Here is a 13,800-nt window from a genome sequence, read left to right as displayed (position 1 = left end):
TGTAAATTTTTATTCAAGTTAGAGAAAATGCACAGGACACTAGGCTCTCAAGCTGTACCTGGTAGTTCCCCTTCTTTGCATGTGACAAAGGTACGGTTTAATCCAGGGGTGGGCAACCAGTGACTATTATGATGTTGGATTTCTGCTTCCATTATTTGGAGCCATCATGAGAAATAGTTAGGGAAGACAGGAGTTGTAGTCTAACAACATCTGAAGGAACATAATTTCCCATTCTCTAATTTAAGGGGTCCTAAGATTTGGGCCTGGCACCTCTACAACCCTTGTCTCTGTGGCCCAAGATTTATCTTTCATGAATTTTTTGCCACTGTTAAACTGAAAACTCTATAAACACATTGCTTTGATTGTGTAATGCAATGGCTATCTTGCATGCAACAGTTTTCTATGGTGCTATCACTAACTGCAATGTTTACATTATGGTTCTCTTGGGATGAGAGAAAGGTGAGTATTGAGCTCTAGTCTTTGCCACGAGTATGGCTAAAGGTTCCATTCTTCATCAGTTCCACTGATGGCTTACATCTTATCACTCTATAAAACCATACAATAAAATGTTAAGTAACTAAAACAGCAACCAAACTACAGCAAAAAAATATAATAATGAGAATACAGCAGACCGCCACTAGCTGAGCATTTACTCAGCTGTTCACATGTTCAGTGGTTGAGCATTTTTTACTGCAGAGCCTCTTGAACCTTGAAACACATCAGAGATAAGGACCAGTTATCTCATCACATGCTGTCGCCTAAGCAGGCCATTTTGTGTTGGGTTGGGAGAAATAGTTGGCTCCTCAAAATCTCTAGGTGCACATACTGTTTTCTCTAGTATGTTTGCTTCATTTGGCCAGGATACTTTCCTTGCCTGAGGACTGAAGCATGGGTAAAGGGTTTTTTTTTTTAACCTTTTGTTTGGTCTGGACAGTTGGACCCCATGTGATGTCATACTGTAAAGTGTTTTTGAAGCTTTCAGTGATTATTTTTTGAATCTTTCAAAAATGTGGCGCCTGGTTTGGAAGAAAGGGAAGTCTTAAGAGTCCTTTGGCTCATGGAACTAGCTCTGTGGCATTTTGGATCCTGGTTGCTAAGGAAGTGAGTTTTGTATACGAGTTTTCATATGCATATTTGTAGGTGGGGGGTTGCAATTCTGAAGATGAATCTTTCCTTTGATTCTGCTGCAGGAGCTGGATGGGACATTATTGTTAGAGTACTCCTCTGCTCCCTGCAACGATTCCTAAAGCTCTTGCACACTTCATCAGTATTATTGTAGTTCTTTGGCTGCAGGATATTTGGCAGCTGTTGCACCCCACTGGCAAATCCTATTCATACTTCTTTTCTATTCACCATTGCCATTGGAGAATTGATTTCTCCCTCCTCTGCTCTAACCTTTCCCAATTCATTTTGGATTGTTCAATGTGAAACATTTTAATTTCATATCATACAGCCATTCAGCCTGCAGTCTTTTTCCTTTCCTTTTTTTTTTAAACTTGTCACTAGGGTAACAGCATAGCATGCTTCCTAAGCAATCAAGTTTTTATTTCACATGCTTAATGTTGCATTAAGCGTTAGCATTTTTGTTTAACCCCCTTAAATACTTTAAACGGTGGGTATGTTTTGCAAACTAATGTAATTTCAGTACCACGACTTTTCAAAAATGTTACCTTTTAAAATGTCAGAAGGTGAAGAGATTCATCAGCAAAATCAGAAATCGTCAACATAAATAATATTCTTCCTGTAAAATAAACAATAACTTCTAGATAGTGTATTTTACATTTCGTGTTTAAAATTAACAGTGCAATCCTATACATGTCTGCTCATACGCAAGCACCACTAGTGGACTTAAAGGTAAAGGTACCCCTGCCCGTATGGGCCAGTCTTGTCAGACTCTAGGGTTGTGCGCTCATCTCACTCTAGAGGCCGGGAGCCGGCGCCGTCCGCAGACACTTCCGGGTCACATGGCCAGTGTGACATCGCTGCTCTGGCGAGCCTGCACCAGAGCAGCACACACAATGCCGTTTACCTTCCCGCTATAAAGTGGTCCCTATTTATCTACTTGCACTTTAGGGGTGCTTTCGAACTGCTAGGTGGGCAGGAGCTGGGACCGAACGACGGGAGCTCACCCCACCGCGGGGATTCGAACTGCCGACCATACGATCGGCAAGTCCTAGGCACCGTGGTTTTACCCACAGCACCACCCGCGTCCCTGTGGACTTACTCACAAGTAAATGTGCATAGAAATGTAGCCTAAATTTGTTTAGATGAGCCACATAGACATCAGTGCAGACTAATGTTGAGTATGTAGCTTGGAAATCTGAAACAAAAAATATTATACATCAGCTCAATAGCTGTAAAAATGTCATCCGTTCACATTTATTATATTTGTAAAAATAAGTTTCATAATTCACAGATGTTCAACTTCTTCCTTCCACTTTACCACAATCACTCCTAGTTTCCCTTAAAAATACATATTTCAAAATGGTCTTTTTGTGTAAAAATGTTAAAGTTACTGCTTTATGTCTTGCAGGCAAGACTATAATATTTCTTTTTTGCTAATCGGGGTAAAATAATGTTGCTACAATGCAAGAAAACTATAGTTGTCATTCACAAGTTTGAACTTGTAACATTGTTAAGCTAATTCTTTTGAAAAAACCTTATGCCATGAAAAATGATATATCTGATATTGCAGTGCTAGTTTGCTTTAAATACTTGCTCTTTTTCTGTATTAATTTAAGAGAACAATTGTCTTTCGATGATCCAGTTGCTTTATTGATACAGCCGAATGCATTTACTGGCTTTGTTTAAATAATTTTCTACACACTATTCTGTCAATAATAGGCTTTAAAAGCCGTTTCTTCTGTTAATTTCCAAGCTCTCTTTCATTTGCTCCTTGTTTAAGTTAGAGTGAAAGCTACTTTAGGCGATTGTCTGCCAAAATGTGGTTTGGCAAGGGTTTATGACTGAATTGGCCCAAAAGAGTCAAACATATGGTAACAGTTAATTTACTGGTACTCCTATCCTCCTGAGAACTCCTCCCGAGAGCATACTACATTTTTATCTAACCTGTTCTAACTGAACAAGCTATTGGTCTGAAAGGTGATACGCCAGTATAGAAAGAGACCTTTAGGTAAAACTTATGTTCAGGACAGTCGTCCATATTAATTAAAGAAGCACATGACTAAATTCATGCACACCTCTTAAAAAAAGGGTGTTATTACTTATCACCTGGAGACTTTACAAACGTAATTTCAGCTTTAAGCGTAAAGCTAAATACAGAACTAAGCAAGCACCCATCTTTGTGTGTTTGTTTGTAAATGCTTACACACACAGATAGTTTCTGTCAAGGATGATCTCAACTCAGCTGTTGTTCTGCCAGTTACTTTCTGCAGGTGCCTGTGGTCATATATACTGCTTTTCACACGGAAACTGTCTCCTGAAGCAGTTCAGCTCAGTTACAGTTTTGTACGTGGCAGGTACTTTACGCATATGAAAGTAAGACCCAAGCTTTCCAACGAAAAGAAAGACAAGTCACATAAGGGAAGGGAAAGGAAGGGAAGGGAAGGGAAGGGAAGGGAAGAGAAGGGGGGAGATAAATTTGAGAATGCCAGAATGGAGTGCTGAGTTTTTAACAAGAACTTGCATCCAGATGGGGATGTGCTGATCTTGTTGGTGTTCCTTGGATTTCCTTGTTGAGAATGCATCTCAAAATCATTTCAGAAGCTCTCTTTCTAGAACTGATACTACTGAGCATGCATCTGATGGTATGGCAAGGGTATGTGGGATAAGAGCCAGTCCCCCTCATTAAGGTAATGGTAGGGGTAGCCCTTGTTTCTTTTTGTCGTCTTTAGTTGTGTATCAGTCCAAGCTAAGCTTGTGTGTGTGAAGGCGTTGCAGTGCTGACTTTTTGATCCATAGTCTTTAAATCACATCTTAGCCTGATCCAGATGCATTGAAAATGTCCTCTGCACCACAGTGCCTCTGTATTAATCAATCCCTGGCATCCCGCTTTTTCTCCTGCTCATTGGTTTCTTGTCTATTTTATAAAAAGTAATGTTTATTTCTGTCAGCCATTTTTTTTATTTAAAAAATTATATATATATATTTCTTGTCCCAGCACAAAGCCAAAATGGACCCTCAGGGTGGTTCACGAAATTAAATAATAACGAAACAATTAAAATCAAATTTAAAGCAGTTTCATAATATTAATAAATCCTTAGCAATTAATTTAAAATACTAACTTGATCCTGGACTACCATTGAGGAAGTCATTCATCAGTGCAAGCCTGGGCTCTTTTGGAGGGACTTAAATGGGTCTAATTACACATGCTGAGTATAGCTAATGTTGTATTGGGGTGTTCTTTTTTTAAAAAAAAACACAACAACCAAAAAACTACCAATTTTCCCCTCTGAGAATATAATCTACTGTGAGAGAAGACAGGGCTCCAGCAGCCTCCCCAATTACTCAGAGTGACTTGATGGGATGTAGATTTGTTACAAACAATTAACCCCTGTGCAAAGCTTTCCTTTATCTGAAAAAAAAGGATGAATGCCCCCCCTCTTTATTTCACATGAATGTTCACTTATGCAGTTCATTAATATTTGCTCTATTAGAAGATTTTGAAAATTGCTCTTTTGTCTAAAGCGGTAATTTCCAAACTTCTACCTTGGAGTAACATACACTCCCCATCAACATGCCTGTGGAGGGAACACCCATAGAACTCTCCCATCATCACTCTCCATTAGCTGAGGGCTGGCCCTAGAATATACTCAACTCCTCCTCCTGACTGCATAATGCAGGGCAACATGCCATCTTGTGAAAAAAGATTGTCCCTGCTGCTGCTCTTCTCCTGAAGGAAATTCAGGTTCCCTCAGAAAGCAGTTTGAGGGAAAAGGTCTTCCCCTTCGATTGTCCCTGCTGCTGCTCTTCTCCTGAAGGAAATTCAGGTTCCCTCAGAAAGCAGTTTGAGGAAAAAGGTCTTCCCCTTCGATTGTCCCTGCTGCTGCTCTTCTCCTGAAGGAAATTCAGGTTCCCTCAGAAAGCAGTTTGAGGAAAAAGGTCTTCCCCTTCTCTGTCTGGTCCTGAGCATTGGTGGCCAAGGAAATTTTAGGTAAACGAGGCAGAGTACAGGGAAGTAGATAGAGCTTCAAACAATGCCGGAGACCTTGGAGCGAAATAGCAGTCAGTGCTACAGAACTGGAACTTCCTACTTGAGAATTGCATGTGCTTCCTTCATCTCACCTATATGGCTTAGGGCAGTGGTGTTCAAATTTCTTTCAAAGAGGGCCAGATTTGATGAAGTGAAGGGCCGTGAGGGCCGACCAAAGTTGTTGAGCTGCTTTTAGATTGAAGTTGTTGAGGTTTTTTTAGGATTTTATCCCAGTGTGAGAGCCAGTGTGGTGTAGTGGTTAAGAGCAGTGGACTCGTAATCTGGTGAACCGGGTTCGATTCCCTGGGCCTCCACATGCAGCTGCTGGGTGACCTTGGGCCAGTCACACTTCTCTGAAGTCTCTCAGCCTCACTCACCTCACAGAGTGTTTGTTGTGGGGGAGGAAGGGAAAGGAGATTGTTAGCCGCTTGGATATCAAATCCAAACTCTTCTTCTTCTTCTTCATCCCAGGTAATAAACTGCCATAGGGGCCGGATAAAACCAACCGGCAGGCCGGATTATGCCCCCGAAACGGATTTTGCCTGGTTTAGGGAGTAGGGAATGCCTGATTTAAGCCCTGTGGCACTCTATATCAGTTAAACGTGCTTGTGTGCGACCAGTGTTACTTATGGGTACTATATGTGTTTTAGATATAATACAGTGGTACCTCGGGTTACATACGCTTCAGGTTACAGACTCCGCTAACCCAGAAATAGTACCTCGGGTTAAGAACTTTGCTTCAGGATGAGAACAGAAATCGTGCAGCAGCAGCAGGAGGCCCCATTAGCTAAAGTGGTGCTTCAGGTTAAGAACAGTTTCGGGTTAAGAACGGACCTCCGGAACGAATTAAGTTCTTAACCCGAGGTACCACTGTAATACAGTTGATGCTGAGATTTCGTTATACAAAATGGCTACATTTACGATAGTCCTGATTTAATAATGTATAATTTATATAAATTTATAATACAGTGGTACCTCGGGTTAAGAACCTAATTTGTTCTGGAGGTCTGTTCTTAACCTGAAACTGTTCTTAACTTGAAGCACCACTTTAGCTAATGTGGCCTCCTGCTGCTGCTGCGCCGCTGCTGCACGATTTCTATCCTCATCCTGAAACAAAGTACTATTTCTGGGTTAGTGGAGTCTGTAACCTGAAGCGTCTGGAACCCAAGGTACCACTGTACTAATTTGATTGTATCTAATGATACACCAGTGGGCTTCTGCTGGTGAAATGGGACTTTTATTTTCTCTTCTCTGTACCAAGACATCTTGGTACAGATATCTGTTCCAGAGGGTCCCTCAACCCTCCAAAACCTGATTGTGCAGGAAGCTGGAAGGGACTGGGCAGGAAGTTCTGTTGCACATATGGAAAAACCCTTGTGCCGCCAGAGCTTTTTCACTGGGTGCAGCCGGTTGAGTTTAATGATGCAGTTGTGTGTAGGCTAAGGATTTGATCCAAAGCACTTTGAAATTCAGCGTATAATATGAAAGATTTCAGTGTATCTTTGGTATGAACTACTGAAACTTATTCCAGTAGAACAGATAGCAGATATCTGCCTCCAAGCCTTACAGTGCTTACTTTATCCTGAAAAAAGAAAGAATATTTTGCCTAACTTTGTGCAAATGGGAAAAAAGGAAAATGGTTTCAAAGATGCTTATTTATAAGACTGTATAGGCTTTCACTTTATGACCCAAGGCATAGGTTTTTTGCATCTTTGTAAATTCAGATAGACTTGGCTGAAGTAAGCAAGTCATTGTTCGTATTCCCCATTAATATCAATAATTTCCTGTTCCCCACCCCACCCCATCTTCCTTTTGTCCTTCTATTTCTTTTTAAAATCTAGCTTGAAAGCTTCTTGAAACAAGGACTGTCTTTTCCAAAACTTAATTCCTTTGTGAAGTACACAGGTTGGACCCTGACTGCCACTTCTGTGAATGGAATAGTTCTTTCCGTTTATGTAAGCAACTGAGATGCAGCAGAGACCTCCTTCTGGAGCAGACCCCTGTACCACTTGGCTCTGCAGCCCTCCGAAGGGAGTTTCCTGGGAGCTACAGGGAAAAGGAGGAATTGGCAAAATCCACCGCCTTTGTTTTTTCCTGCTCTTCTGAGCATAAGTCTGAATACAACCATTTATGTACAGTGGTACCTTGGTTGTTGAACGGCTTGACTCCCAAACGCTGCAAACCTGGAAGTGAGTGTTCCTGTTTGTGAACGTTTTTCAGAAGCTGAACATCTGACATGGCTTCCGATTGAGTGCAGGAAGCTCCTGCAGCCAATCGGAAGCTACGCCTTGGTTTTTGAATGATTCCAGGAGTCGAACAGACTCCTGGAATGGATTAAGTTCGACATCCAAGGTACCACTGTATTGACATGATCATTACGTAAATAATGGCATATTTCTCCATAGAGCTATGGCCATAAATGTTTATTAGTGGTTGTAAATTTAGTTGCTGCAAACCATAGTTAACACAAATGGTTGCTTGCAAACCAACCTCAAATGGGCACTGACACAGATTTGGACATTAAAAAAATATATATTGACCTGAAGTCTGAATGGAACCAAAGGTGCACACTTCTTGTGGTAAATGCAGATTCATTTATGTCACATGAATGTTCGGCGTGAAGGAATTTGCATTTCCTACAAAACTGTGCACCATTCCGTATTATTAAGTCAATTTCTGGTCAGTTGTTATTTGGTCATGTTCTTCCAGTTTTAGTGCCCCTTATTATCCTGAGGAGGGTTTGGCTTTCTTGCATTTAGGTTTAAAGAGAGAGAAAAAACAGTGAGAAATCAGCCCCCTGTCCTCCATGAATAGCTGTTGGTGTGGGATAGCTACTGTTCCCATTGACTTCTGCATCAAAAAATCAAAGACTGTCTTTTATATGGGCAGAAATTTAGATAGTTTTATATAAAAGCATCTTTAAAAACTCATTCTGCAAATACTGTTGAGTAGTGGCTTTGTAAAGGTAATCTGAGGTAGCAAACCTTGGATGGTGTGCCCCATGGTTTAGTCAATTAAATACGTTGCAATCTAATTTTCTTTTTTAATGTACAGATATACTTAGTGTATTTTCTGTAAGAGTGAGGAGCATATTGGGTGTGCCTGCATGTATTTATATATGAGAAATAAGTGAGTAGAATATTTTCCATATTTTATTTCTCAAAAATATGAAAGCCCTGCTTTTATCTTTTTTGTGTGTGCTGTTGAGATTCTTTATGCTGGAAAATGTTGAAAGCACTGGAGTAGTAAAAGCTACGATTTTTGTTTTGTTTGGCAGTCGGCTTCTGTTTAAAATTCCTTTAATCTATCTATTGCATGCTTTTATATTCCTCTTGATAACCGAAGGCATGATGAAGGATCCTTCTTTATATGAACTCATTCAACAAACAATGCTGGAAAATGCTTTGTCTTTTTATGCCATAAAATGGACTGTTGTGTGAACTGTTAAATTTCTGTTTGCCTTTCTTGATTTCCTCCCCCTCCCCACCCCACCCCTCCTTCCTTTTGGAAGAAAACCACAATTTCTATGCTAGATCTAAAGTTTCATTAAAATTGCTTATGCCCTGTCCCAGGCATTTTAAGTGGGCCATCTGTCTAAACATCTCTCTATTTTTTTCTGATCATTTCCTCGACTTATTCATGAACCATGGGAGGGCTTCTTTGTAGTCTCCATGTAGCTGGTTCAGCCTACCCCCACTGAATACATCTATGTGCTTGCATAACATATCTTTTCACAGTGCTGGAAATTCTCTGAACTTGGTTCAGATGAATGGCCCACTTTCTGAAGGGTTTTTTTTCTTCCCCCCACTTCTGCTGTAAAGATTTGTATGCAGGAATTGACCTCAGTGCCTAAAGAATACAGCACATTATTCTTGATCGTTTATAGGCCTCCCGCTGAGAAAGTTATGATGAAGGATTTCTTAATTATTCTTTGACCATTAATATTGTTTTAAGTCAATATATCACTTTTATTTAGCTGCTGAAATACATAATTGTGCAACAGGAAAAAACAGCCGCATGTATTTGCGGTGTGTCATGTAACATAGTTTTGCAATGTTGGGGTTGCTCAGATTCTTACCTGAGAGTCTGAAGACAAATTACACTTTAATGTAGATTCCCCCACCTTAAGCTCCATACACCTGATAGTTTGAATTTTATTAAATCTATACTTTTATTTTCATAACCCTTTGTGACATTAATTTATATCCCATTACATCATCTGCAGCAGTTGCAAATAAAGGCAGGGGGGTACCCCTTTGTAGCAAACTGGATATTGAGCTCCTACATGCTGATTGGCTGCTGACAATCTAAGCCTGAGTAAAGCAACTATTTATTCTAGATTATATGAATGAAACTTTACATTGCTGCTTTTGGTTTTTATATCGTTTAGTTTAACTACGGGTGATGTCCATTTCTTTTTAAGGCATCCTGTTTTTCTGATGTTCTGCAGGTTCTCTAGCTGAGAATCCATTGCAGCAAGGAAAATACAAGCTGTGAACGCTGATGCTTCATACAGAAACAACCAAACCATTTGGCAGGGAGGCAAGAATGGAAGTAGCAGCATATTGTAGTTCTTTGTGCATATAAGTTCCAAGCTATGCCTATTCCAGCTAATATTTTGCATGGTTTCCCCCCGCCTTCGATAAATCCCAGTGGTGTCTTGCTCAGTTTGCACCTAAAGCTGTGTCTACACCTGACTTTTGCTCCGCTTTCTGGATTTTAAGTGATGAACTTAGTGTTTCAGAAAATGGGCGTTATCTCACTGTCAGGATGACCTTTTTCTTCTAATAGCAGTAGTATTGGGAAATGTTTTACAGCTCCTTTGATCAAAGCCAACACCTTTCTACCATTTTCCATTTCATGCTATAACTGCAGCGGTCCCTTTTTGTCTCACAAGGGGAATGAGTGCACCATCAGACCAACTTTTCCACTTTAAGCCCAGATTCTGTCAAACTATTTGTCCTAAAATTGAAGACTCTCAATTCTTCCTCCCAACACTATTAGAATATTCTGACTTTTACTGTCACCTGTTGCACAGGGCACTGGGTTCTGGTTTAAAACCCTGTAAGTAGTTGACAGGGATTTTTTTGTACGTTGTGTGTGATATTTATGATATTTGTAGTTTTAATTGTAGTTACTTTTCTGATTTCAGAATCCACTTTGAAAGAAAATATTTTTAAAAGAGGATGCAAATAAGTAAAAATAACCCAACACCCAACAATTTGACTTTGCATATTTTCTTTCTTTAGTAGTGTTGTGCTAGCTATCAATTTTTTTAGGGGGTTCTGTTAGTGATAGGCATAAATGGTAAGCAAGCGAGAAGACCGGCCTGTATCTACCCAAAAATCATTCAGGAATAATTTGTGAAAGTTCTGTTGATAATGAAAATGAATCAGTAATCAGAAAATTAGTGATGATTTTAAATGAGATCATATGTATATGGCTTCTCCAAACTAAACCAACTCCAGAAGATATCAGGGAAACGTGGATTCTGATGCTACCATGGTAGCTCTATCTAGGTGAGCAAGAGTTGCAGATGCTTTGAATGGGCAACTGACTCATTTGCTTGGCATGTCCATGTTGTTGCTCAGCTCTGTTGCCTGATTAACAGTTCACAATGATTTGGCAAGTTGTTATATGAATCATTCAGCATCAGTCATGTGACGTAGTAGCTATGTCTGGGGTTGTGTATTTTTCCAACAGCGGAAAGCTTGTTCTGCTAATACTGCACATATTGTGGTAACCAGAACTCTGGTAATAAGAAAATGAAAAATGCAACTGTCATAAACTAATGCTAGAATTGTAAAAACACACAAAGCACTGGAAATACAAAAGGCTGGTGGCAGACCCAATACAAAATGTATACCTAGTGAACTGTGCTTCATAAAAAAATAAGGATGCAGATTAATCTGTTGATGTCAGCACTAAGTTGCACAAAACACTCTTTGAGCAGATGCTATTTCAGTGTGCTAGTAAACAAGAGTGGAAGTGAAGAAAGTTGCATAAACTTTGGTCTGAGTAGACATTCCTTCAAGCTTTCGCTGTTTAAACAAAAGGTGGTTGAGGGTGAAGAAAAGCATTCTTTTGTTGTCTCATAATCTAATAGTGCTAAAGAACCCAGTCTTTGTGAAAATATTTGATCAATGGATTGTAGAAACTCACAATTGCTGGTCCTTCCCTCCATCTCAGTATTATTAATTTGCATCAGAATTCATGCAATGGAAGAGAACACAGTCAAAAAGTAAATAAATATGTTATTGACTAGGCAACACAGCCATGGCTCTTAAAATGCATTCTACTCTCTCTCTTGGTCAAATACACACACTTTTTTCATAAGCTTGCTGTGATAAACATTGGGGAATCTTCAAAAGGACACAGGAGTCTTCACAAATAACCCCTTCTCACCCAATATTACCTGCTCTGACGAGTAGTGGCCCTCCAAAGACTCATTCAGTGGCCCTCCAAAGACTCATTCCTGCCACCTGCCATAAACTGGAGATCACATGACTTGAACCTGGAAATGCCTACACACAGAGCTTGAAATGTACCACTGAGCTATAGGCTGTATATTCACTGCTGTATTCCCCAAAAGGTAGATTCTACATGCTTTAATCTTAGAATGGGCTTTTGTACATATGATTTGGTATTTCAGAGGAGATCACAAACTGATCGTTCTGGTTCATTCTGGTCTTGGTAAGATATCACTCATAAGGTGCTCAACCTGCCATTTAACTCATGTGAGATAGTTGTGGGCAGGTTTATCCTGATACCGTTTTTTGCTTTTTACCCAAGAATCCTGAGAATAACTTTTCATTTTTTCTACAAAAGTAATTAAGAATAGTAGTGTACTCTCTAGGATTATTTGAAGTATATGTCGAGAGCAGGAAACCAATAGGCTTCTGTCATAATCAAATCACTAAGCATATGTTGAGTGATAACAGGGGCATACAATCACAGGGGAAGAACTCAAGGAGAAAAGTGGCCCAATTATGGTAATGAACAGGTAGCCAAATGAAAAGGATGGGAAGAGAGCACAGGGTAACAATGTGAAATTATGATTAGCGCAGTAAGCAGCTGGCACAGCCTAACTATTGTTGTCAAATGTCTGGAACATCACGGCAGAATGCAGCTTAAGGACAGTGCGAAAGGACAAACTGCTTAGTCTGTGCATTTTCTACAGGGAGTTCTTGAAATGTGTAAAGGTTGCATTGGGAGACCAGCAACTGTCTCAAACTTTCTCTTTGACAGCTTGCGATATTCCTGATTTGTATTGTGGGCTGCACCTCACTAGTTGGCTTCATCTTACTTGGTGTTGTGTGCTCTAAGAATTTATTCAGAGTTCGATTCTGTCCCCTGAAGCCTGCAGTTTCCTTTACTCTCAGAGCCATTTCCCCCATCAGATATAGTTAGTGGGGCTGGATATGTTACAAACCTGCAACAAATGAATACAGTGGTACCTCGCAAGACGAATGCCTCGCAAGACAAAAAACTCGCTAGACGAAAGGTTTTTCCGTTTTCGATTTGCCTCGCAAGACGAATTTCCCCTATGGGCTTGCTTCGCAAGACGAAAACGTCTCGCGACTTTGTTTTCTTTGTCTAAAAACAAAGACATGTTTTGTTTATAAAGTTAATTTATTTTCCCTTCAATTTTTGAACTGCTCTTTACAGTATGTGTGACTTTAAAGAGCAGTTAATAAACTGTTGTTGTACCAAATTTGGCTTTGTTTGGACTTTTTTTGACCATAGGAACGCATTAATTGATTTTCAATGCATTCCTATGGGATTTCGTGCTTCGCAAGACGAAAAATTCGCTAAACGACAAAAATTGCGGAACGAATTAATTTCGTCTTGCGGGGCACCACTGTACATAAGAAACAAAGGCATTTGAAAGTGGTTTCCCACCACCTTACCTGGTAAAATTGGAATTCCACTTTATCATAAAACTAGTGTTTTCATACAAATCCTCAGTCAGTTTAAGGTTGTTTAAAAAAAAAATTAAACCCATGTTAATGCTAAAATATCAGCATTGCTGGATCAGGCCAAAGGCCCATTTAGTCCAACATTCTGTTCTCACAGTGGCCAGCCAAAGGTCTATGGGAAGTCCACAAGCAGGAACTAATACTCAATATTTTTGTAATTACTTAGCGTGTTTATTTATTAGATCCCTTTCCATGGGTGTGCTCAACAGCTAACAAGATTAAAACATACTTAAAGTATCTACAGCAGGTCAGTACAAAATCATCTTTCATACGATGATTCTTAAACTTCCATTGAGAGCTTCATTTGTCTTTTTATGCTGTCAGTTAAGTCTTCTAGTGATGGCATCAGTGATGAATAAAGAAGGGCTGGTTTTCTAAATAATGTCCTTCCTTGACTGTTAAAACATCTTCAAGATCTGAGCAGAGATCTTGCTACCTGCAATACTTTAAACTGGTGATCTAGTATTATTGTGGATGCAAAGCATGTGCTCTATCACTTATGCCTTTCCTTATGATGTTCTTGCAGCTAAGGTTACATGTGGCTATAAATCAGATTTTCATCATACTTCAGCTACACGACTCCCTCCAAAGTTGTAACCTGAAATGTCATGGTTCTAACATTTGTAAAAGGCTGTTACTAAATGCAGGCTATATTGCCAGGAAGCCATG

At 39.8% G+C, this 13,800-nt stretch overlaps 1 protein-coding gene across 2 annotated transcripts in view; it reads left to right on the top strand.

Annotated features, from left to right (window-relative positions):
* Nucleotides 1-13,800, top strand: part of PCCA (propionyl-CoA carboxylase subunit alpha) — a 225,965-nt gene that overhangs the window by 129,657 nt on the left and 82,508 nt on the right. The gene's annotated exons all lie outside the window — the stretch shown is intronic.

This window comes from Podarcis muralis, chromosome 4, assembly GCF_964188315.1.
Source record: "Podarcis muralis chromosome 4, rPodMur119.hap1.1, whole genome shotgun sequence".
Lineage (NCBI taxonomy): Eukaryota > Metazoa > Chordata > Lepidosauria > Squamata > Lacertidae > Podarcis > Podarcis muralis.
Note: the sequence above shows the minus strand (reverse complement) of the source record. Positions and strands in the feature narration are given on the sequence as shown.